Source organism: Leopardus geoffroyi, chromosome B4, assembly GCF_018350155.1.
Source record: "Leopardus geoffroyi isolate Oge1 chromosome B4, O.geoffroyi_Oge1_pat1.0, whole genome shotgun sequence".
Lineage (NCBI taxonomy): Eukaryota > Metazoa > Chordata > Mammalia > Carnivora > Felidae > Leopardus > Leopardus geoffroyi.
The window spans coordinates 103830478-103856739 of NC_059341.1; the positions used below are offsets into that span (position 1 = coordinate 103830478).

The 26262-nt window shown below is 37.6% G+C and overlaps 1 pseudogene; it reads right to left on the minus strand.

Annotated features, from left to right (window-relative positions):
* Window positions 1-21855: 21855 nt before the first annotated feature.
* LOC123591880 lies at window positions 21856-22163 on the minus strand (annotated as a pseudogene).
* Window positions 22164-26262: the final 4099 nt, after the last annotated feature.

The following is a 26262-nucleotide window of genomic DNA, read 5'->3' on the forward strand; positions in this document are numbered from 1 at the left end:
AATGGGATTACATTAAATGTGTAGATTGCTTTTGGTAGTATAGACATTTTAATAATGTTTGTTCTTCCAATCTGTGATCATGGAATGTCTTTACATTTCTTTGTGTTCTCTTCAAATTCTTTCATAATTGCTCTATAATTTTCAGTGTACAGATCTTTTACTTCTTTGGTTAGGTTTATTCCTAGGTATCTAATTGCTTTTGGTGGAGTTGCAGATGGGATCGATTCCTCAATTTCTTTTTCTGCTTCTTTGTCATTGGTGTATAGAAATACAACAAATGTGTGTACATTGATTTTACATCCTATGATTTTGCTGAACTCATGTATTAGTTCTTGCAATTTTTTGGTAACTCCCCCCACCTTTTAAACAACAGAATGCCAGCTCATTATTATCAAAGAAATGGTAGAATTAGAAAAATCACTGTTTGGGGAGCCTGGGTGGCTCAGTCGACTGGGTGCCCAACTTCGGCTCAGGTCATGATCTTGCGGTCTGTGAGTTCAAGCCCCATGTAAGGCTCTGTGCTGACAGTTCAGAGCCTGGAGCCTGCTTCAGAGTCTGTGTCTCCCTCTCTCTCTGACCCTCCCCCACTCATGCTCTATCTCTCTTTGTCTCTCAAAAATAAAAATAAACGTTTAAAAAAAGATTAAAAAAGGAAAAAGAAAAGAAAAATCACTGTTTGGAACCCTAAATGGAAAATTGATTCAGGCAAAGATAATCAATATAGCCAAAATCATTAGATGAGAAGCTGAAAAGGAAGAATATATTTGTGTAATGTGTCCAGGTATCACACCACAAATTACTTGTTAATTGCAAAGGGGGAAAAAAAACCCCAAAACCCTTACTTTTACAGTGGAAGCACCTGATCACTTAACAGAGCTATGAAACCTAGTGTCACAACAGACAAGCTGAGGTATGTGGTTCTGGGTGTGGTCACAGGACTATAGTGTCAGCATGACAAAAATGTTTAAATCTAATCAAGCTTTTAGACCCAATTCCCAGGTTATAGGAAATGGAGAGAGAGAAAAAAAAAAAAAAAATAACAAGTTTAGTGACACCAGAAGGCAGGTCAAGTTGCTAAAAGGCAGTGTTTTTGTATGTGATTTGATCAGAGAAGCCTGAAAAACCCTAGTTTTGAAGGTAGATAAGCAGAGGCTTCTTCCCTCAGCTTTTATTAAAGCCCTATTTGTTCATAAGGATAACATATTGATGCTGTTGGCCCAAGTGTTTTATCCAAATGTAAAGGAACATAAAATTTTATGTTATACAGAAGAACAACTCCAACTTCAACGTGAGGAAGCAATGCAAATTTAAGAAACACTGAGCTTTACTGAGAATCAGAGACCTTTTTCTAAATAAAAGAAGAAACTGTTCTTGTCTAAATACGGGCATTTTGATTGCTCGGTTCCACTGATCCCTTTTTGCTGCTTGCTACATTAAGCTCTCGTTCAATGTGCACTTGCCTTCTTTGCAATGAAAGAAAATTAATCTCTAACATTGATTTTTAAAATGTGCTTTAGACTTTTAACTGGACCATTTCTTGTTGATGCTGTTACCCTGCCATGACATTTTGGACTTAGTGCATGACATTGAAAATCTCCATATTTAAGTTACATTTAAGCTTAGGTGATACAGCGGAACATGATATATTCCTTCCCTGTAGAATGCAAAAAGCTTAGACTATGGGCTCTTCTTGATTCGTAGGAGAGGATTGGGAGATGGCAGAGCACTACGTCCTGTTTTTGAGAGAGGAGAAAACTCAGGCTCACCCTTTCAGGCTGCAGGACAGCATAGCTTCTGAGCAGAACTGCCCTATTTTTTGCTACCGGCAACTCCACCCTTGCTGCTCCCAGAAACACCCTCCAGTTTCTCCTCTTTGAACTCTGCTATTTTCTTCCCCTACTGGTTAGCACTCATCATTACTATTAAGTAACAATCAAAGACATGTTTTTTTTGTATAGTTGAGAGAAATTAACCTATTTTGTAGTTTTGCTCCCTTAATGTTAAACTTCAGGCAGTTTTTCTATCTTGTATATGTGAGTGCATAAGCTAGGTTAGTGGTAGAAAAATGGTTACTTTACTGCATACATGGATAGAGCCGTTTAAAGTCTTACAATAGCTACGGACAATGTGTAACCTCTAGACTTGCATCAGCAGCAGCATCTGGAAACTGGTTACAATTGCAGAAATCTGGGCCCAAACCCAGACTTACTGAATCAGAAACTCTGAGGACAAAGTACAGTAATCTGTGTTTTAGCAAACCATCCAGGTGATTTCTTACACATACTAAAATTTGGGAACCAGTCTAAGCCATGATATTCCCTATGTTCCTTTATTAAGTCAGCAAACATGTTTAAGCATCTTTTGTGTACTGTGATCCGTGAAAGGGTAATGTAACAATCTGTCCTGAGAGTGGTAATATGGTACGTAGGGAGAACAAAATTTACATATAAAGAGCCTAGAACAGGCGCTATTATAATCTGTCTTTCTAAATTGTAGGTGTCCCTAGGTTAGAGTGGGAGTGGGTGAGCCATGTTAACCAATGGCAAAGAGGCTAAATTGACATATGTATTTGTAGAAAAGAATAGCTCCTGATGTGATTGAAAACCAAGAGTAAGTCTTAAGACTCTGAAAGTAGAGAGGTTGGAAGATGGTGGCACACTAGGGGGATCCTAGGTTTGCCTAGTATCAGGAATACAACTAGTAACTACCAAATCATCCTAAGTATCCCAGAAATTCGCTTGAAGACTGACAGAACTCCACAACTAAAGGTAGAGAAGAGGCCACATTAAGGAAGGAAGAAGTGCAGAGACATGGCTTGGGAGAGAACAGGTCATGGCTGCTGTAGTGGGAAGGGAGCCAAGGTCCCAGAGAAGGGCAAGAGACAGATTAGCACATAGGGGAGTGCCCTGGGAAAACAAATCCCATAGCAATTGGCTTGGAGAGGGACAAATTGTGTGAGTTCTTGCAACCAGTGGGGCTTAAAGCCTGGAGTGTTAAATGTCATTGGGTTTGGCTGGGATAGAGCCCTGAGAGCATTGCACTGCTCTTGGAGAGAAGAAGGGCAAACAACCTGCAGACATGCTGCATGGAAACAGCGATCCAAAGAGCACCTGGGGCACACAGCGGGGAGGTTATTCACTCACCTTGGAGTGTGTCCCAGAGTGACAGTATTCACAGAGAAACCCTTCCAGGAACAAAGGAATTGGAAGGTGCCATTTCTCTCTCCTGTCCCTCAGCATAAGCACAGAGCCACCGGTGGGAACCGGTACAGTAGTGACAGTCACTACCTAACTTGCTTACACCAAGCCCCACCCCCTGGGTTCCAGAACCACCCCTCCCAGTTATACCCAGTCCCAGAGTGGCGAATCTCTCCCCATAAGATCAGGCCAAACCCTTGCTCACACCATGTCTCCTAATGCTGGAGTTTTGTGGAGCCTCAGTCCTGGCGGTGGTGGCAATAGGTCTTATTTCACAAACAGACCAGAGCACTCCTAGTTAAAGGCACCACATTCAGGCCAGGGACCAAACACTGCCCACCATCGGCAAAGAGCCTCTACAGATGACTGGCCTGAAGGATAAAGCAGCCAGAGCAAAAACAACAAAGCCCACACGGCACACATTGGAGCTATTCCCAGAAGCTCCAGGGCCTGGAGTACAGGGGACAGTACGTGGCAAGGCACTAGAACACCTCTTCTTTATAAGGTCATTACTCTCAAGCGTAGGAGATGCAGCTGACTTTCCTAACACACAGAAATAGGCACAGAGTCAGAGAAAATGAGAAGACAGAGAAATTTATCCCAAATGAAAGAACAGGATAAGGCCACAGCTAGAGAGCTAAGCAAGATAGATATAAGTAACACACCTGACAGAGAATTTAAAGTAATGATCATAAGAATACTCACCAGACTTGAGAAAAGAATGGAAGACATGAGTGGGACCCTTAACACAGAGGTAAGGAATAACAAGAGAGATAAAGGGCTTAATAGTAAACAAAATGAGAAACAAGCTTGATGGAATGAACTGCAGTGGAAAGTAATAAAACTGAACAAAAGAGAGAAAAAAGAATTGTGCAAAACGAGAATAGACTTAGGGAAATCAGTGACCCAATCAAGTATAATAATATTAGTATTATAGGAGTCCTGGAATAAGAGAATGAAAATGGGGCAGAAAGTTTATTTGAAGAGATAATAGCTGAAAATTTCCCTAACCTGAGGAAGAAAACAGAAATCTGGATCCAGGAAGCACAGAGAATGGCCATCAAAATCAACAAAAGTAGATTCATACCAAGACATATTATAATCAAATTGGCCAAATACAGTGATAAAGAAAATATATATTTTTTTAAACAATTGATTCTTTTTTTTTTTAAATTTTTTTTTTCAACGTTTTTATTTATTTTTGGGACAGAGAGAGACAGAGCATGAACGGGGGAGGGGCAGAGAGAGAGGGAGACACAGAATCGGAAATGGGCTCCAGGCTCTGAGCCATCAGCCCAGAGCCTGATGCGGGGCTCGAACTCACGGACCTCACGGACCGCGAGATCGTGACCTGGCTGAAGTCGGACGCTTAACCGACTGCGCCACCCAGGCGCCCCAAAGAAAATATTTTTAAATCAGCAAGAGAAAAGAAGACAGTAACTTACAAGGGAAGCCCATAAGGCTATCAGGGGATTTCTCAGCAGAAACTTTCTAAGCCAGAATGGAGGGACGTAATATGTTCAACACGCTGAATGGGAAAAATCTGCAGCCAAGAATACTCTATCCAGCAAGACTATCATTTAAAATAGGAGATAAAAAGTTACCCAGACAAACAAGAACTAAAGGAGTCACAGGGGACTCTGAGTGGAGAGATCAAAAGTCACAGTATAAAGGTAGGGAATACAAAAGTAGTAAAAATGAATGTTTCTGTAAAAAAATCAGTCAAGAAACTCACAAAATGAAAGGATGTAAAATATAACAACATACACCCAAAATGTGGAGAGGAGAGGAATAAAGAATGGGTTCAAGCTCAAACAACCACCAAATTAATATAGACCACTATATGCAGAAGACAATTATGTACAAACATAATGGTAACCATATATCAAAAACTATTAATAAATATGCAAAGAATCAAAAGAAAGAAATCCAGATATATCATTAAAGAAAATCAGCAAACCATGAAAAAGAGAAAGACAAGACAGGATTAGAGAAAATCTTCAGAAATAACCCAAAAACTAATAATAAAATGACAGTAAATACATATATATCAATGATTACTCTGTTTTTTAAATGTTTATTTATTTTGATAGAGAGAGAGACAGAGTGCGAGTGGGGGAGGTGCAGAGAGAGAGGGAGACCTAGAATCTGAAATAGGCTCCAAGCTCTGACCTGTCAGCACAGAACCTGATGTGGGGCTTGAACTCATGAACCATGAGATCATGACCTGAGCTGAAGTCGGATGTTTAACAAACTGAGGAATGACCCAGGTGCCCCAATCAATGATTACTTTGAATGTAAATGGACTAAATTAAAAAAAAAAACATGACCCATCTAAATGCTGCCTAAAAGAGACTCATTTTAGACCTACAGATTAAAAGTGAAGAGATGGAGAAACATCTATCATGCAAACGGATATCAAAAGAAAGTACAACATTTATAGCAGAAAAAGTAGACTGTAACAAGAGACAAAGAAAGATACTATATAATCATAAAGGGGACAACCTAACAAGAAGATACAACATTTGTAAATATTTATGCACTGAACATAATTGCACCCAAATACATAAAACAGTTAATCACAAACATAAAGGAACTAATCAATAATAATACAATAATAGCAGGGGATCTTACCCCACTTACATCAATGGACTGATAATCTAAACAGAAAATAAACAAGGAGACAGTGGCTTTGAATGACACAATGGAACATATGGATTTAACAGATATATTCAGAACATTCCTTCCTAAAATAGCAGAATGCACATTCTTTTCAAGTGCACATGGAACATTCTCTAGAATAGATCACATATTAGCCCACAAGAGAAGCCTCAACAAATTCAAGAGGATTGAAGTCATACCATGTATCTTTTCTGACACGAAGCTATGAAACTAGAAGTCAGCCACAGTAAAAAATCTGGAAAGACCACAAATACATGAAGGTTAAATAACATGTTACTAAACAATGTTGGGTCAAACAGGAAATAAAAGAAGAGATAAAAAAAAGTACATGAAAACAAATGAAAATGAAAACATAATGGTCCCAAACCTTTGGGATATAGCAAAAGTAGTTTCCAGAAGGAAGTTTACAGCCATACAGGTCTACCTAAAAAAAAAAAAAAAATTTCAGAAAAAACCCTAACTTACACCTAAAGGAGCTACAGAAAGAACAAAAAACAAAACTAAAACCAGCAGAAGGAAAGAAATAATAAAGATTAGAACAGAAATAAATAAATGATATAGAAACTAAAAAAAAAAAAACATTAGAACAGATAAAACAGATCAATGAAACCAGGAACTGGCTTTTTGAAAAAAATCGATAAAATTGATAAACCTCTAGCAAGACTAATGAAGAAAAAAAGAGAACGGATCAAATAAATAAAATCAAAAATGAGAGAGGAGAAATAACAACCAACACCACAGAGATACAAACAATTATAAGAGAATACTATGAAAAACTATATTAACAAATTGGGCAACCTAGAAGAAATGGATAAATTCCTAGGAGCATATAAACTCCAAAACTGAAACAGGAAGAAACAAAAAATTTAAACAGACTGATGACCAGAGGCATCTGGTGGCTCAGCTGATTAAGCATCCAACTTCTGCTCAGGTCATGATCTTGTAGTTCATGGCTTTGAGCCTTGCGTCAGGCTCTGTGCTAACAGCTTGGAGCCTAGAGGCTGCTTCAGATTCTGTGTCTCCCTCTCTCTCTGCCCCTCCCCACTCACGCTCTCTCAAAAATAATACACATTAAAAAAAAATTTAAACAGACTGATGACCAGCGCAAAAAATGGAATGTTAACAACAAACAAACAAACAAACAAACAAACAAAAAAACCTTCCAATAAACAAAAGTACAGGACCAGATGGCTTTACAGGTTAATTCTAACAAATATTTAAAGAAAAATTAACATTCATTCTTCTCAAACTATTCCAAAAATATAGAAAAGAAAGGAAAACTTCCAAATTCATTCTATGAGGCCCGTGTCACCCTGACACCAAAACCAGAGAAAGATAATGCTAAAAAGGAAAATTATAGACCAATATTCCTGATGAACATAGATGCAAAAATTTTCAACAAAATAAATTCAACAATACATTAAAAAATCATACACCATGATCAAGTGGCATTTGTTGCTGGGTTGCAAAAATGTTTCAAGATTTGTAAATCAATCAACATGATACATCACATCAATGAGAGAAAAGATATGATCATTTTAATAGATGCAGAAAAAGCATTTGATGAAGCACAACATCCATTCATGATAAAAAAAACCCTCACCAAAGTGGGTTTAGAGGGAATGTACTTCAACATAATAAAGGTCATATAAGAAAAACCCACAGCTAACATTATCCTTAATTGTGAAAAACTGAGAGCTTTTCCTCTAAGGTCTGGAACAAGATTCTCACCACTTAGTGAGAATTCAACATGGTATCGAAAGTCCTAGCCCACAGCAATCAGACAACAAAAAGAAATAAAAGGAATCCAAATTGGCAAGGAAGAAGTAAAACTTTCCTACTTGAAGATGACATGATACCATATAGAGAAAACCTGAAAGACTCCACCCAAAAACCTGCTAGAACTGATAAACAAATTCAGGAAAGTCCCAGGATGCAAATCTGTTGTATTTCTACACACCAATAATGAAGCAGCAGAAAGAGAAGAAAACTATCCCATTTACAATTACACCAAAAATAATAAGATACCTAGGACTAAACCTAACCAAAGGTATGTAAGACCTGTGCTCTTAACTCTGTAAAACATTGGGGCACCTGGGTGGCTTAGTTGGTTAAGCATCCAACTTTGGCTGAGGTCATGATCTCGTGCTTCGTGAGTTTGAACCCTGCTCTGGGCTCTGTGCTGACAGCTCAGAGCCTGGAGCCTGCTTTGGACTCTGTGTCTCCCTCTCTCTCTCTGCCCACCTCCTTCAAAAATAAATAAATATTAAAAAAAATTTAGAAAACCCCAAAACTGTAAAACACTAATGAAAGAAATTGAATACAACACAAAGAAATGGAAAGACCATGCTCATGGGTTGGAAGAACAAATACTGTTAAAATGTCTATACTACATTAAGCAATCTACACACTTAATGCAATCCTTATCAAAATACCAACAGCATTTTTCACAGAACTAGAACAAGCAATTGTAAAATTTGAGTAGGGCCATCAAAGGCCCTGAATAGCCATGACAATTTTGAAAAAGAAAAGGAAAGCTGAAGGCATCACAAATTCAGAACTTCAAGTTATATTACAAAGCTGTAGTAATCAAAGCAGTGGTACAGGTACAAGAATAGGCACCATAGATCACTGGAACAGAATAGGAAACCCAGAAATAAACCCACAATTAAATGGTTAATCTTTGAAAAGCAGGAAAGAATATCGAATATCCAATGGAAAAAAGAGAGTCTCCTCAACAAGTGGTGCTGGGAAAACTGGACAACTACATGCAAAAGAATGAAACTGGGGGAGCCTGGGTGGCTCAGTTGGTAGAGCATCTTACTCTTGATCTCAGGCTCATGAGTTCACAGCTCCATATTTTTTTTTTTTTTAATTTTTTTTTTCAACGTTTATTTATTTTTGGGATAGAGAGAGACAGAGCATGAACGGGGGAGGGGCAGAGAGAGAGGGAGACACAGAATCGGAAACAGGCTCCAGGCTCTGAGCCATCAGCCCAGAGCCCGACGTGGGGCTCGAACTCACGGACCGCGAGATCGTGACCTGGCTGAAGTCAGACGCTTAACCGACTGCGCCACCCAGGCGCCCCGCAGCTCCATATTAAGCATCGAGCCTACTTAAAAGAATAGAATGAAACTGGACCACTCTTTTGCATCATACACACAAATAAATGTAAAATGGGTTAAAGACCTAAATGTGAGGCCTGAAGCCATAAAAATCCTGGAAGAGAACACAATCAGTAACTTCTTTGACATCTGGCATAGCAACTTCTTTCTAGATATGTCTCTTGAAGCAAGGGAAACAAAAGCAAAAAGAAACTATTGGGACTAGAGCAAAATAAAAAGTTTCTGTACAGTGAAGGAAACAATCAATAAAACTAAAAGGCAGCCTACAGAATGGGAGAAGATATCTGCAAATGACATATCCGATAAAGGATTAGTATCCAAAAATACTGAAAGACAAATAATACAGTAAAAAATGGGCAGAAGGTATGAACAGACATTTCTCCAAAGAAGGCATATAGATGATCAACAGATACATGAAAAGATGTTCAACATCACTCATCATCAGGAAAATGAAAATCAAAACTACAATAAGGTACCACATCACACCTGTCAGAATACCTAAAATCAACAACATAAAAAGGGTACCTGGGTGGCTCAGTCAGTTATGAGTCTGACTCTTGACTTCAGCTCAGGTCGTGATCTCATGCTTTGTGGGATCGAGCCCTGCGTTGGGCTCTGCGCTCACAGCTTGGAACCTGTTTGGGATTCTCTCTCTCCATCTCTCTCTGACCCTTCTCCACTCATATGCTCTCTCTCTCTCTCCCTCACTCAAAATAGATAAATAAACATTTTTTAAAAAGGAGCACAAGAAACAATAGGGTGTTGGAGAGGATATGGAGAAAAAGGAATACTTACGCGCTGTGGGTGGGGGAAGATGCAAACTGGTATAGGCACTGTGGAAAACAGTAGGGAGTTTCCTCAAAAAGTTAAAAATAGAACAACTTTAGGATCCAGCAATCACACTACTGGGTATTTCTCAAAGAATACAAAAACACTAATTCAAAGGGATGCATGTACTCCTATGTTTATAGCAGCATTATTTATAATAGTCAAATTAGGGAAGCAGCCCAACTGTCCACTGATTGAAGAATGAGTAAATAAATAGTATATATATATATATATATATATATATATATATACATACACACACACACACACACACACACAATGGAATATTATTCAGCCATAAAAAGAATAAAATCTTGCCATTTGCAATGACATCGATAGACTTAGAGAGAATAATGCCAAGAAAAATAAGTCAGAGAAAGAAATACCATATAATGTCATTCATATGTGGAATTTAAGAAACAAAACAAATGGTTAAGGGTGGGGGGAAGAGAGAGAATAATCAAGGAACAGACTCCTAACTATAGAGAAAAAAGTGATGGTTACCCAGAGGAAGGTGGGTGGGGGGATGGGTCAAATAGGTGATGGGGATTAGCACTTGTCGTGATGTATGGAATAATTGAATCACTATATTGTACCCCCAAAACTAGTAGAACACTGTATGTTAACTAACTGGAATTAAAATAAAAACTTAAACTTAAAAGTAAATAACGTGTAAAAAAAAAGACTGAGTATTAAAAGAAGCATTAAAATAAAGTATTAAAGACTCAAGTATTAAAAGAAGATCTCATTCTATTTTATCAGGAGGAAAAAAAAACTATTAAAGAGCATTGAGAAATGATGGGAGAGATGGTAGGAGAACTGAGATGATCCAGTTTGAGGAGAAAATTGAAATAAGGCACCGTCTGCATAAACAGCGTTATCTGTCCTTGTCCTCTTGATTCAGCTGGTTGGAGTTCTGTCACAGATTCAGTTCCCTACTGAGACTGGATAAATTCTTCTTGTTCTTGGCCACACTCTACATCCCACTCACAATCCAGGGCATCGAGTACAGGTAGAATGGGGCATTAGGGAAAGATGGTGGATCATTACACATTCACCTCTAGTCCTAGGTCAATAACTGAAGGCTCCTGAGAATGGGTAACAGTACCATTTTTGTAGGAGGTAGTAGACGATAAATGCTAAATTTCTCAAATTCTTTCCCAAAGCCTTAATTGGTACAGAGAGCTGTTGTTTTTGTGGGTTTTTTCCCAGGCAAATTTACCTCTATGAAGAAAAAAATAATAATTTCTCAAACAAAGTTAGTAACGTTTAACTTAATGCTGTTGTAATTTTTATGTTATATAACTTCTAAAATGTTTCATTTGGTAAAATTAGTTCATTTAAATATTTATATCAGAACATAAACATGTAGCTCTCTTTCTGTGCTCATTAAATAGATCTTGAAGATATTAAAAAAAACTAGAGGTTAATCTCTTGCATCCATTTAAGGAGACAAAAAATAAATGCCTCACTTTTAAATATAGAAAGCTCCATCCACCAACATCAGCTAAGATGCTTCAATGTTTCCATGTAAAACTTTGTTCCTAACTCAGCCCCTTAGGAAAAATGCCTCAAGGTAAAACTTGAATAATGTATCTGTCTTTCAGCACATGTTTCATGAAGTTTCTGAGTTTAAAATTACTATAAATGTGGACAGTGTGTTGGAATATTCATACGCTTGGTTTTTCCCTGTGTCTAATGTTTGAACAAGTAGAAAAAGTTTGTAGTGGACATCATCATAACAGTTCTGAATGTCAGTGGGAAAAAATAATTTTTAAAAATAATTTCCCATCATCATTTTATCCCAAGAACCTCTCCTACATGTTTTAAGGAAAAATCTGTTTCAAAAAATATCACTTAAAAAAAAAAAGAGTCAGTATATCCATATATACATAGATACTCCCACAGGCTGATGGGTGGGTGCCTTGATCTTGGGCCACCTCCATGGACATACGCCATGCTTTGTGTGTGAAGATAATGTTACTTGTCAACTACCATTGAGACTGATTTTCTAGTAAAGAGGTAAATAATTACATAGAAATATGAACTTACAAAAACATATTGTTTCAAAAACTGACAATTCATTGAATAGAAAGACTTGACTTTCTTGTTTTAGAATAACCAATGAAAAGGATTTTGCTTTGTTTAGTTTTGATTAAAGGATCATAAGGTGCTTACAAAGGATCATTTTGGAGCTAATAACCAGAATACTTTAGATAAAGGGTCAGTATTCGTTACTATCGGGTGGGAAGGAAACAGAGAAAATAAATGTTTAATTAACCCATTTACCAGATAATTAGATTATGCTCTCTATGAAAATCAGGAATTGCAATCTTACATGTTTGCAGGAGCCAGGCAGGTAATGTGGATGATGAAGCAGACGTGCATGGAGAAAATTCTTAAACTGAAGATTCATATCCAGTCTAAAGGAAGTAATGGTACTTCACTCAGCCCTCATAGAAATAAGAATCCAATATTTCCAGATCTTTTGATTGTCAAGAGAAACTGCGATGTAGAATTTTTACAAAATCTCCCAATCACTGAACGCTGGAAGTTAAATAATTTTTAGAAATGTTATGTTTGTCAAATAACATACACCAGCTGGGTCGATTCATCTTGTGATCTACTAGTTTAGGACCCTTCATTTTAACCTCAAATTGTGGTATTTTCATCCATCTTTCTCTGCCACATAAAACATTGAAGGTCAGATGCATGTAAAAACACATTATTGTAAAAAATAAGGGAAAGACTCACAATTAGTTAATATTTTTTGAATATTTATTAGGAAAACGAATACAATTTGTATATTTTGGGCAAAGGCTTCGCCATTATCAACACACACACCTACTAGCATGGGAACTTATTTCCACATAGGAATAGGAGATAGGAATGTTAATTTTACTGACCCAATACCACTGACTCACAAGAGGAAAAGAAAGCTGGTCTCTCTCTCTCTCTCTCTCTCTCATTACACACACACACACACACACACACACACACACACACACAGGCACACACACTCACAGAAGCACTGAGTAACAGAATATGCATTGGTAGAAGTCCCTGTACAATTACAAATCTAACAGGCCAGTGTTTCTATCTCTACTGATAAAACTCTAATATATCTTCAGCCTAGTGCTAGGTATCTAATAACTCATGTGTAAATATTAAATGACTGGTGTTTCCAGAACTTATTACAGCAGGCCATTTGAAAGTGATCTTGTCTCAACAATTCTTGTGTTCATTTAACTTCCTAACATAGTAGCACAATATAGATCATTAATAGAAACAGGCAGTCCTTGGCATGAATGAATGAGCTTGTTTTACAAATTAAAAAGACGCATGTTGAGGAAAGGATGAAGAATAGCAAGTTTTCTCACTATTGAATATGTACTGATAGCTTAGAATTGTCATCATCTCAGGTGCTTATTAAGTATGTTAGAGGTTGTGCATTTTTTTTTTAATTTTTATTTATTTATTTATTTATTTATTTTTAATTTTTTTTTTTTCAACGTTTATTTATTTTTGGGACAGAGAGAGACAGAGCATGAACGGGGGAGGGGCAGAGAGAGCGGGAGACACAGAATCGGAAACAGGCTCCAGGCTCTGAGCCATCAGCCCAGAGCCCGACGCGGGGCTCGAACTCACAGACCGCGAGATCGTGACCTGGCTGAAGTCGGACGCTTAACCGACTGCGCCACCCAGGCGCCCCGAGGTTGTGCATTTTTAAAGTAAGCTTTTTACCTACTTTAAATCATAAATCATTAAATAAGTTACTGGGTATTTATAAAGCAAACACAAGGTTGTTTTTTATTTTCAAAGACCCAGGCTTTAAATCTTTTGGAATGACTTGACAATGCATTTTGCATAGTTAGTTACCTCTGAAAATAACATTATCTCTAGCTTGTGTTATTTGTTTCGTTTTGGGGGCGCCTGGGTGGCACAGTCGGTTAAGCGTCCGACTTCAGCCAGGTCACGATCTCGCGGTCCGTGAGTTCGAGCCCCGCGTCGGGCTCTGAGCTGATGGCTCAGAGCCTGGAGCCTGTTTCCGATTCTGTGTCTCCCTCTCTCTCTGCCCCTCCCCTGTTCATGCTCTGTCTCTCTCTGTCCCAAAAATAAATAACGTTGAAAAAAAAAAAAAATTAAAAAAAAAAAAATATTTGTTTCGTTTTGTTTTTTTGCCTTTGACTCTTCGGTTTAGACTTTAGATCAGTTGTTTCTGTAAGCATTAACACCTATAGCCTTTTCATCACATAGCATGAAAGCTGTGTCTGAAGCAAATTCATTAATATTACTTCTAAGTTATTCATTGGATTTACAAGATAAACATTCTCCAATATGACACTTACTTTTTTTTTTAAAGAAGGGAACTTAGTTATGGTATCTAAGAATGTATAAATATCAGTAAGTACTTCTACTTTTTCAAAATGATAAAAGTTTTGGGGCACCTGGTTGGCTCAGCTACCTAAGTGTCTGACTTCGGCTCAGGTCATGATCTCACGGCTCGTGAGTTCGAGCCCTGCGTTGGGCTCTGTGCTGACAGCTTGGAGCCTGGAGCCTGCTCTGGATTCGGTGTCTCCCTCTCTCTGTGTCCTGCCCCCGCTCACGCTCCGTCTCTCTTTCTCACAAATAAATAAACGTTAAAATTTTTTTAAATGATAAAATTTTTAAAATTTCTGTTGAACTTTCTTGCAGAGAAGAGTAAGAAGGCACTTAAAAAAAGTCTTGTTAGACTCAGAGTGTATCATAGATTCATCTAAGCAATTTTATATAAAGCAAATACCTATAAAATAAATACCTGTGAACATATTATGTAATGTCTCTTGTCTGAATAGTTAAAGCAGGTCACATATCGTAATCAAAACAAAGATAAACACACGTGGTAACCTAGAAACATACTTAAAAATTTCATTATCTTACATAATCAAAGCATCATTTAAGTAGGCGAGCCAAAATGATTACATATAATTCAATCTATTAGTCAAAAAATTCGGAAGAAAACTTACTGTCTGCTCATAGTAAGATTTTTTATGTCTCTATGTCTACTTGGAGTTTCCGATTGATTATTTATCTGATGTTACACTATTATAGTGGAGTTTTCAAGCTGATGCCCAAAGATATTTTGTATCTTATCCAAAAGTAGGTGCAAAGTAGGCTATCTATAATTATAATTGAGGGAGACAGCCCAAGATTGGAATGTTTTCTTTCATATTCAAAGATATAATATGCATATTACAGAAGCATAGGCCATTGCATCTGTAAATTGCTGGTGAAAGTAAATCATGTCATCAAAGCAAAAGATTCCAATAAAATAGAATTTTGTCTACTGCACTGTACGTGCCAAAGAAAATTATTTTACACAGTGGCCCCAAGACAAGGCACTGTTGATCTTTTATGGTAGTCATGTGATTAGTAGAGAGTTAGAAATATCTATTGATTCAGTCTTCTCTTCAAGTATGTAAGTACCCGGTGATTTGGTCTACTTCTATAGATCCTATGTTAGGTACTGAGGATTCAAAGATGAACTCTCATGCTTGAGAAGTTCAGCATCTAGTCAGAGTGACAGACACATAAACCCATAATCAAAATATGATATTGTAAATATTAAGAAGGAAGCAGGCACAAAATGCTATGGGAACACAGAGGAACTATGTGGGTTATGGTTTTCAGAAATGTGTATCTCAGGGTAAGCAATCCAGCTAGGGAGCAATTGAAATACTTTCTGCAAAAGATGGGCCTGAATCAGGGCAACAGTTTTTGGGCTAGGGGAAAGGGGACAGAGTCAAGCAATAAGTAGGAAATATAAGAGATAGGATTTAATGACTGATTAGGTAGAAGGAGAAATAGAGATGTAGAGAAAGATGGATAGATAGATAATAGAAAGCTAAGAAGACAGGTAGGAAAAGAGAATGATCGTGGATGGATTTCTGGTTTAGATGAGGGTGGTATTCATTGAGACTGGCAATATAGGCAAAGAGCCAGATTTGGAGGAAAATATTGTATTGATTGGGACAAGGAGAGGTGGGAGATAAAGTAGGAAGTTGAAGTTGGGGTACCCGTGGCACATCTTTGTAGATAATGCCCAACATGTAGTTTAATAGGAGTCTTAAACATGCCTAAAGGTAAAGTGTCAGTACTAGAGGAATATTTAAGCCCTGGTAGAGTAAGAGGATAATAAATAGGTCCCCATGTGAATGCTATCATCTCCTTGGCTTCACTAAAGCCAGCCATATTCTCATTCAAAGGAAGCTTTTGAGAGCTTAATATTAAAGCAGCTGAGACTGGTCTCATTTTAATTTCCCTCACAGTCTCGCTCTTCCCCCTTAGTTGTAGTAGCAGTTCCTAATCGGGCTGGCTCACAACTGAGTCCCACTTCCGTTGTTACCCCAATGTATACTTGAAGTCCTCCCACATTGCTTTACTCCCATCAGTGCTCCCAGGGACTGGAACCTTGTCTAGACCTCATGTTTGGATCCCTGCTGCAAGACTCCCTTGCCTGGGCCTGCTGCCTCAGTGTGGACATTTGTTGTTTATGGATCCCAACACTCACTCACACTCCTTCTAAGAAATAACCTTAACCAGATTTCCCTTTGGTGAATCTCCTCTGTCTCTGTCAGCACAGGTGGTCATTGTTAAGCTGACCCTATGCTATTCTTAAAGAGGCTTCAGAAAATCAGCGCTTTGCATTTCCTTAACTCCAGTGATTGGCTCAAAAATGGTGTGTGTTCTAAGCAGAGGCAATGCTTTATGCTCTCCACCTCCTTAATTCACGTGTGTGAAAGACTTCTTTCTCCTCCTGGATGAGACTAAGAAAGCATGTAGCCTTGGGCAGTGCTGGTGGTCTGAAAGTGGAAAGACAGACCACATGTGCTGATGATAGTATTTGTGTCCTGCATTCAGCTGCTTCTGCAGTCAAGTCTAAACCAGGACTCTTCAGGTTTGTTATTTTGCTTGTTTGTTTAAGAGAATTTGTGTTGAGGCTTTTTGCTTTAACTAAAAAAAAAAGACCTTAATTTATTGATAATTTATTCACTCATTGCATAATCATGGAGCATACACAAGTCAGGAGTTAGCTAGGCACTGTGGATATGGAAGAGAATAATCAGAGACAGTTCCCTGACTCACTGAGAGTTTCATGAAGCTCACAGTTGACCAGAAGACCACTGTTAGATTTCCCTGACATTGACTTTATGCTTGTCAGGACTTCTTCCAGGATTCCTGTTGGCAGATACCTTTGAGCCTGGGCTTTGTTTGTTAGGTCTCCCAGAGTGTCTACCAGTGGACATACAAAGAATTCAATTTCTTGTCTGGAGCACTTCATAGTTATGAGCCGTTAGTTATATGGGCCATCTTACTCTGGTAGGTCTTGCTAGACTCTGGGTCTCAGCTATTACCTGTCACATATACCACTGCTATCCTAGCTTCAGTATGTTACTTCTCATGTTTTACTTTTTTTGCTGGTTTTTAGGGATCTTAAAAAATTAGGATTGAACAACGTTAAGGAGTCAGAAGGTAAGAAGGGAGGTGGGGACCTCTTATGAATTAGGAAAAGGTAGGTGCGTATTCATTTATCATACACAAATTCTTTCATAGAGGTATTTCAGAGGCACATTAGTGGAAAAAAGTAAAAAACAATGATCAGAAATTAACATTGATCCATAATTGTCCTCTCTGCTTCCTTCCCTCTTCATCTCTCCTCTCCTTCCCTCCCTTTCTCCTTTCCTTCCTTCTAAATGTATTTATTAAACCAATTCTTGGTACTGTTGTGGGTGCTGAAGTATAGCTCTAAACCTACAAATCCTTGTCATTATGAAACTTTGCATTTTAATGTAATAAGCATTGAATTCAGAGGCTTTTACTTGTAATTCCATTTGAATTTTGCAATAATTCATTTTTATGAATAATGGAAATGGAGTATAAGGAGTATGAGTATGTAGTTTGTTAAGGATCAGAGCAAGGGCAGAGGCAAGATTCTAAGCATGTCTGTAGCAGAAGAAATCAAGCTAAACACAAGTGCAATGAGGAAAAATTGAGCAAGGTATATGGAATACAGAGTGATGGGACTGAGAAAGTTTGAGTTCCAGAGGTACAGCAGTGATCTGAATTACGCCATGCAGAAACCAAAGGACAACTTTTGCAGGCAGAAGGAACCGCGTGTGCAGCAGGAACATACAGGATGTGTTTCAGACCAGAAAGTAGGGCAGTGCAAGCAGGGGCAGGGTTGCAGGAAAGGCAGTCACAGGCAGACAGAAGCCTCCTGATGAAGCATCTTATGGACCACAGTAAGGACTCTGGATTTAGATGATACCTGTCACTCTGATCCACTTCTAAAACACCAGCTTTTTCTGTTCAAGGTTCAGAGGGTTGAGAAAGAGTGAATCAGTGATATGACTTTGAGAGCTCAGGGATTGGGTAAAACAGATGAGATAACAATGCTCGGGCTCTGGCCAAACTCACATCCCACAGTGTAACCACACCCTGCTTGGATTTCATTTCTATCTTTGAACTGGAGTCAGAGCAGGGCGGGAGTGGAGGGTCAGACTGCCTCCCTGTAAGAATTCTGTTCTGATCTCTTTCCACTCTCTGCCTGGGCAGAGAAAAAGGAAGATCAGCATGAGTGGGTGTGAGATCAGAGAATTATGCAGCTGATACTCTGTTTAAAAGGAATTCCAGTGGTCACCCCCACTTCAAAATATCAGTGGGTATTTCTGCCAGCACAAAGGCTGACACTGCAATTTTATACTGGCTTGCTCTTCATTTTATCAGGAAGTACCTTTGTATAAGTCTCTATAACTCAAATATATAAACCAAGTCTCTATATAATGTGATCTCTAACTTGTTCTTGCAGTTTAATGTACATCTCTCTGAAAGTATTGGATAATTTACAGTGCTTAGAAAAGTCTTCACTATTTGCTTTAAATGTTAGGCCTAAGAGTGATTTTCCTTCTTCTACATTTTCTTTGTTAAATGGGAATTCATTCTGTAGTAGAAAAAAGAAACTTTGTTAAATAAAGAAGACATCGTAAATTCTCTGTGTGAAAAACATTTGATACTAGAATTGGGTAAAGTTGAATGACAATACTCAGATTGGGGGTTGGCAGAACACAAGAATGGAATAGAATGGAATACAATAGAAAAGTATTCTGAGGGCCTAGAAGTTCTTTAAATCACTCCTGGTTGTTTTTTTTTACATGAGAAAATTAAGTTTGGAGAAGTTAAGCTCAAGTTTTAAGTTGTCTCCAAACTTTAAATAACCTGTTCCCTCTGTTTTAACTTTTAGTTATGCTTGGTTTTGCCAAAGATAGTCATTTTGTTATGATTGTATTTTTGTAGATGCCTATGAATATTATGGTGGAGAGTGCCTCCCATGCGGTTGGTGATAGTATTTTGGAGAGATTTTGCCAGCTATTTGTTTTATATGTCTCTTTCTCCATGTTTATAGCTATATCTATGTGTAAGTCTGTATCTACTTTTTAAGCTGGAAGCCACAGAAAGGAATGTATTTTACATTGAAACTCAGCACACACACATACACACACATACACATACAACTAAAAGCTTTTTCTTCTCTTTGCTTATCTTCTCTACTCTTCAGTTCTATTTTATTTTTTTCTATATAATTTAAGACCCTAGTCCCAACCCACTGAAATGATTTTACAACCCACTTATGGGTCTCAACTCATAATTAGAAAAGAAGGCATGATTTTGGGGAAAAAATATATCATTGGCTAATGAGGAAAACCTATAATTGCTCCAGGCACTTTGGTGGTTACTGTCATAGATTCAACCCATTCTCTACTCCTCAGCTAGATAGGCAATGACTCTGGGTTTGATCTCAAATAGCATTTGTTATCTCCTTATCTCTTCATTCTTTGTGTCACTAATTGGCTGGATTAAGCTGATAGTACCAGAAAAAATAGTCACAAGTTCTTGAAGCACTCACTATATAGTATAAGCTGTAAGTATATGCTTATAGCTATATGACTCTAGGTTTCAATAGCCAGAGAGAGGGAAATTAAGAGAGAGCAAAGTCCCATACTTCATTTACCTGTGAGGTTCAATCATCAGTCCAAAGTTCTCTTAGAGATTTCAACAAACTGTAAAGGCCTTAATCCTTCCACTACATTAAAGTCACAGGAATCCTGCAGAAGTTAATGGTTTTAGATGGAAATATAGCTTAAAATCTTTCAGACTACATACCATAGTTTTCCTACTATTTATTCATTAGACAGCATCACTATGTTGAAATTCACAGTAGGGAACAGCTCTTGTTTTTGCCAACTCAGTATCTATGAAATCTTCCTCTGGTAATATAGTAACTCATGTTTCCTCTTGGGTACCATCTTTCCTGTCCCCTGTGTTCTTGCAGTGTGAGTCATGAAATCGGGGACCAATTCCCGGCCCTGTTTGCTGGATTTTGCTATACTTTCCTCCCTACTGCTGGTTGCAATTGAACCCCAAAACATATGCAACCTCACGCTAACCTTCAGGACCAATACTCAGGAGAGGTAACAGTAATCTAAAGAATTCTACAAGGTAACATCATGATTTTTCTCCAAATTGGTTTCTGACATTGTGCCTCTCTTCTTTAAAAAAAAATTTTTTTTTTTACATTATTATTTATTTTTGAGAGACAGAGTCACAAGAGAATGAGACACAGAATCCGAAGCAGGCTCCAGGCTTTGAGCTGGCAGCACAGAGCCCGAATGAGGGCTCAAACTCATGAACTGTGAGATCATGACCTGAGCGGAAGTCAGATGCTTAACCGACTGAGCCACTCAGGCACACCACCTCTGTTCTAATAATGGGCCACCCACCTTAAAACCTGGGCCCTGAGTCACTGCATGTAATTTGTCCCTGAATATCTGACGCATTACCTTCTTCTTGTTTGGTCCTGGAGACTTAGCTTGTGACTGCATCACTTGTCTGTCTACTGCTGACTTGACTTAACGGCCTCTTTTAGCTTTTCTTTAAGCTCCTGGAGGATTGGTCTGGACCCATTAGGCATTTCTTGGTTAGGAGTGTTCCTATTTCCTTGAAAAGGCCACCCGATGGACTACTTTCCCGGGCTACCACCTACTGTTTGTTGCGATGTTTCAGATACCCAGCATTGTCTTCTCACTGGGCTCTCAGAATCTGTTCCAAATATCTGCCCCACTCCCATGGATGAGTCTGTTATCAGAGCTGAGACCCTCTTTTTTTTCCTTGCTCTTAACCATATCTTGTGAATTCTCAAGATAGATGAAACTAACTTTTTGTTATCTTTCCCCATGTCCAACATAGTATCTTGTTCAGGAAATTGTTGAATAAGCATGTGCATTTGAAAATTAGTATCACTTATCACAGTTGTCATTTTGTTTAGGGAGTCAGACTCACAAAAGGAAAATGTGTACCTTGGAAACTTCTATGTGGGAAAAACTTGGGAAGAATGAGTCTACTGCTTCAAGATTTATTATGAAATAATAAAATTATGTAGCAAGAGAGAATGCAGGACAAAATACTGCTGTAATTGCTTTAAATGCAGCATCATGGGCTATTTGCATTTTTGCCAATTCTGCTTAAGCACCAGAATATTAAAACTAGCTTTCAAGGAGCTCCCTGTCTCAGCACAAAGGCAGGCATGCAAACAAATAATTGGAATATAATGTAATAGTGGAGAAGTGGAATGAGAGACAAACTATCTGAGTAAGTGAGCCATGAAGGCTTCACAAATGGGGATAAGAATTCACTGGATGGAGAGGAAAAGAGAGGCATTGCAGGCAGAGAATAGCTTGAGCAAAGGCACAAAGTTGTGAAAGTGCCAGGCATGCTGAAGGAATTAGCGAATGGCCTACTGTGGCTCCAGAACAGCACATATTGGGAAAGGGGTGCTGGGGTGAAGTGACGAGAAACGTAAGTTGGGACGAAGTGATGGGAGAACTTTATAGGTCAGGCAGAGGATTTTGGACCTGATCTTAGCAGAGTTTTAAGTGTTTCAATTTCAATAAAAAATTTAATATGACAAATGTTCACAACCTGAATTTTTATGTCCCTGTGAAACAGGCCCTTTGTAAAATAGACATGTGGAAATGATTGATTTCTCTGCTGAACACAGCTGTTATTTCTGCTCGTTCCAATGTTTCTCATGTGATAATACTGCTTCCTTGTATTACCACCTTTCCAGTGCTGTTCAGTTGCTACAAGTTGTGATCACTACACATTCATCTATCACAAGACCCATAAAGACATCAAATCCCCTCGGTATTCCTTGGATACGTCTGCTACTGTTCAATTTCAACGATAACTTCTTGTTCTTAAATTTTTTCAACTCAGAAGGGTGGGTTTTGCTCATGGTGTCTGTTTAGTGGGCCTAGAGTGGCCTTGAAATGGAAATCATGGTCTCCTTCACACACCTGCAGCAACATCAGAGTTTTTTAGAGGAAAGTGGCTTGGATTCTTCCAACAATCTTCCTTCCTGGCTAATCTACCTGGGACACTCAGCCCTGGGTCTTGTTAGAGGAAACTGTTGCCCTCTGGGTCATTGCCACCTCTCACTCACGCTCTTCAACCTTAGGTAAATCATTCATCACATGCCCCTTTTAGATTCCACGTCAGAGATTGCATTTGAATCTGTAGACCACTTTGGGTAGTACTGACATTTAACAATATTAATCCCTGCAGTCAATGAATACAGGATGTCTTCCTATGTGTTGCGTCTTGTTTAATTCCTTTCAACAATGTTTTGTAGTTTTCAGTATAAAAATCTTTCACCACTTTAGTTAATTTACTCCTAAGTATTTCATTCTTTTTGGTTCTGTTATAAATGGAACTATTTTCCTAATTTCCTTTTCAGATAGTTCACTGGCCGTGTATAGAAACACAAGATTTTTGTATGTTGATTTTGTATCCTGCAACTTTACCAAATGTATTTATTATTTCTAACAGGTTTTTTTTTTTTCTCTTTTTAATAGGGTCTTCAGGGTTTTCTATTTATAACATCATGTTGCCTGCAGACAGGAACCATTTTACTTCTTCCTTTCCAAATTGGGTGCCTTTGATTTCTAGTTCTTGCTTAACTTCCCTGGCTAGGATTTTCAGTTCGATGTTAAGTAGAAGTGGTGAGACTGGGGGCGTTCCTTGCCTTGTTCATGATCTTAAGGGAAAAGCTTTCAGTTTTTCACTACTGAGTATGATGTTAGCTGTGAGCTTGTCATATACGGCCTTTATTATGTTGAGGTACATTCCTTCTACAGCTACTTTGTTGGGAGTTTTTATTATAAAGCATTGTTGGATTTTTTCAAATGCTTTTTCTGCATTTTTTGAGATGATCATATGCTTTTTTATTCTTTATTCAATTAATGACTTTTTAATTCATTAATTAATTCATTAATTGACTTTTGTATATTGAACATGCTTGTTTTCCAGGGATAAATCCCACTTGGTCATGCTGTATAATCATTTTAATTTGCTGCTGGATTATATTTACTAGTATTTTATCGAGGGTTTTTGCATCTGTATTCACCAAGAATTTTGGCATGTAATTTTCTTGTGGTGTTTTGTCTGGCTTTGGTATAAAGGTATTGATTGATAGCCTCTTGAAATGAGTTTGGAAGGGTTCCCTCAATTTTTTTTGAAAAGGGATTGGCATTAATTTTTTAAATGTTTGGTAGAATTAATCAGTGAAGCAATCTGGTTCTGGGCTTTCTTTTTTGGGAGGTTTTTGATTACTGATTCAATCTCTTTACTGGTTATAGGTCTGTTCATACTTTCTATTTCTTTATGATTTAGTCATAGTAGGTTGTATGTTTCTATGACTTTATCCATTCTTCTAGCTGATCCAATTTGTTGGCATATAATTGTTCATAGCAGTGTCTTATAATTCTTGTCATTTCTGTGGTATCAGTTGTAATGTCTCTTCTATCATTTCTGATTTTACTTATTCAAGCTTCTCTCTCTTTTTTTTTTAGTCTAGCCAAATGTTTATCAGTTTTGTTTATCTTTTCAAAAAACAACACTTAGTTTTGTTGATTTTTTTCTTATTGTTTTTCTATTTTCTATTTTGTTTATTTCTTCTCTTTGTTGTTTCCTTCCTTCTGCTACCTTTGGATTTAGCTTCTTCTTCTTTTTTAGCTCCTTGAGGTATAAAGGACATTATTTATTTGAGATCTTTCTTCTTTTTTAATGTAGGCATGTATCACTATGAACTTGTGTTTTAGTAATGCTTTTGTGGTATCCCATAAATTTGGTGTGTTGTGTTTTTGTTTTTGTTTGTCTCAGGTATTTTTCTAATTTCCTTTTTGATTTCTTCTTTGAACCAGTGGTTGTTCAAGGGTATGTTGTTTAATTTTCACATTTGTGAATTTTCCAATTTTCCTTTTTCTTTTGATTTCTAGTTTCATTTCATTGCTGTCAGGAAAGATATATGGTATGATTTTAATCTTCTTAAATTTGTTAAGACTTGTTTTTTGACCTCACATGTGATCTAACCTGGAAAAAGATTTGTGTGTGCTTGAGAGGAATGTGTATCTATTGTTATTGGATGCAATGTTCTGTACATGTGTTAGGCCCACTTGCTCTATAGTGTTATTCAAGCCTTCTATTTCTTTCCTTATCTTATGTGAAGATGTTCTTGTTCATTATTGAAAATGGGGAATTGAAGTCTCCTACTATTGTTGTATTTCTGTTTATTTCTCCCTTCAGCTTTGTCAATGTTTAGTATATATACTTAGGTGCTCTGACATTGGGCACATATATATTTCTAATTCTTGTATCTTCCTTTTATGATTATATAATGTCCTTCTTTGTCTCTTGTGACTATTTTTCACTTAAAGTCTACTTGGTCTGATGTAATATTGCCACTCATATTCCCTTTTCGTTATTGTTTGTACCAACTTCCTATCCTTTCACTTTTGGCTTCTATGTGTCCTTAAATCTAAAATGACTTTCTTGTAGACAGCATATAGTTGGGCTTTATTTTTAATCCACTTAGCCACTTTATGTCTTTTGATTGGAGGCACAGTCCATTTCATTTAAAGTAATCATTGAGAGGGAAGGCTTTATAACTACCATTTTGTTAGTTATTTTCTTTTAAGATAAGTTAAACAGTTACAAAATCAATGGCGCAGACACTTTTGTGAGTTATAATAAAAATGAATTACTAGGGAAATGAGAAAAAAACCAAACATGAAAAATATAAGCCCTAATTGCTATATCAAATTAGTATAAAAGTTTTTAAACACTTAATCTTAGTTTCTGTATTTATCTCTTAGAGGATGAGTCGTAAATAGTTTGCAAACCAGCACTGGCCAGTAGACCATATTTTGAGTAGTATCAGTCTAGAAGGGAAGACAGAAATCAATCAACTAAGAACACAAATAATGACCCCAGATCAAATTTTACTAAGAGTTTTGATTAAAAACCATAAAATCCTTGCAGAGGAGACCAAGATGGCATTTCTGAAGAAATGAACTCTAAGCTGAGTGTAATGCATGAATGTGAATTAATCATGAAAAAGTATATTTTGACTAGAGTCTAATGAGAGGAGGAAACCATTCACGGAAATAGAACTACATGTGCAAAAACCTTGTGGTGAGGAGGAGCTGACTATGCGTCTGGAATTGTGTTAAGCACTTTGTGTGTTTTCTCATTTAATCTCAACAGACCTATAAGGTCATTCTTATCTTCCCACTCATGTTCTCTCTCTTAACATGTCTCCTTTATCTCTATTACAGATGAGGAACCTGAGGAGTAGAAATGTGAAAAGACTTAATCAAAACACATTGCTAGCTAGTAAGGCATAGAGTTGGACTTGGATTCCAAGAGTACTTGAGGCCACCATCTTTCTTTTACCCACTGTGCTATGCTACTATCATATTTAATCCAAATAGTGCATTTTTCAACCCTGTAGCCATTTGCTTCTTAGCAGTCCTCAAGAGCCACCTTAATTTCACCGTCTTCCTTGGTAAAGCCAGAACCTATAATCAGCTCTGTCACACTCCCAAACATTTCTGCTGAGAAAATGGATACAGAACCAGAACATTCAATGAAGGCTAGTAATAGACACCATAACCATTTGTAGTACCTCTTAGAAGGAGAGGTATATGGCTTGTATCAGAATTAGGTTCATCTGTAAGTAATAAAAAACCTCAAAACAGCTGTTTCTTCAAGATTAAAATTTGTTTCTTTATCTTGTAAACTCCACAGACAGGTAATCCAGAACTCTCTTCCATGAAGTCATGAAGGCCCCAGGCTCCTTCTCTCTTGCTGTTCTGACATTCATAGCAAGCCATCTCATGATCCAAGATGACTGCTTAGGCTCTATATTAGCTTCCTAGGGCTGCTGTAACAAAGTATAACAAACTGGGTGGCTTACAACAATGGAAAGTTATTGTTCCACAGTTCTGGAAGCTAAAAGTCTGAAATTAACAAGTATGGTCATATTATCTCTAAAA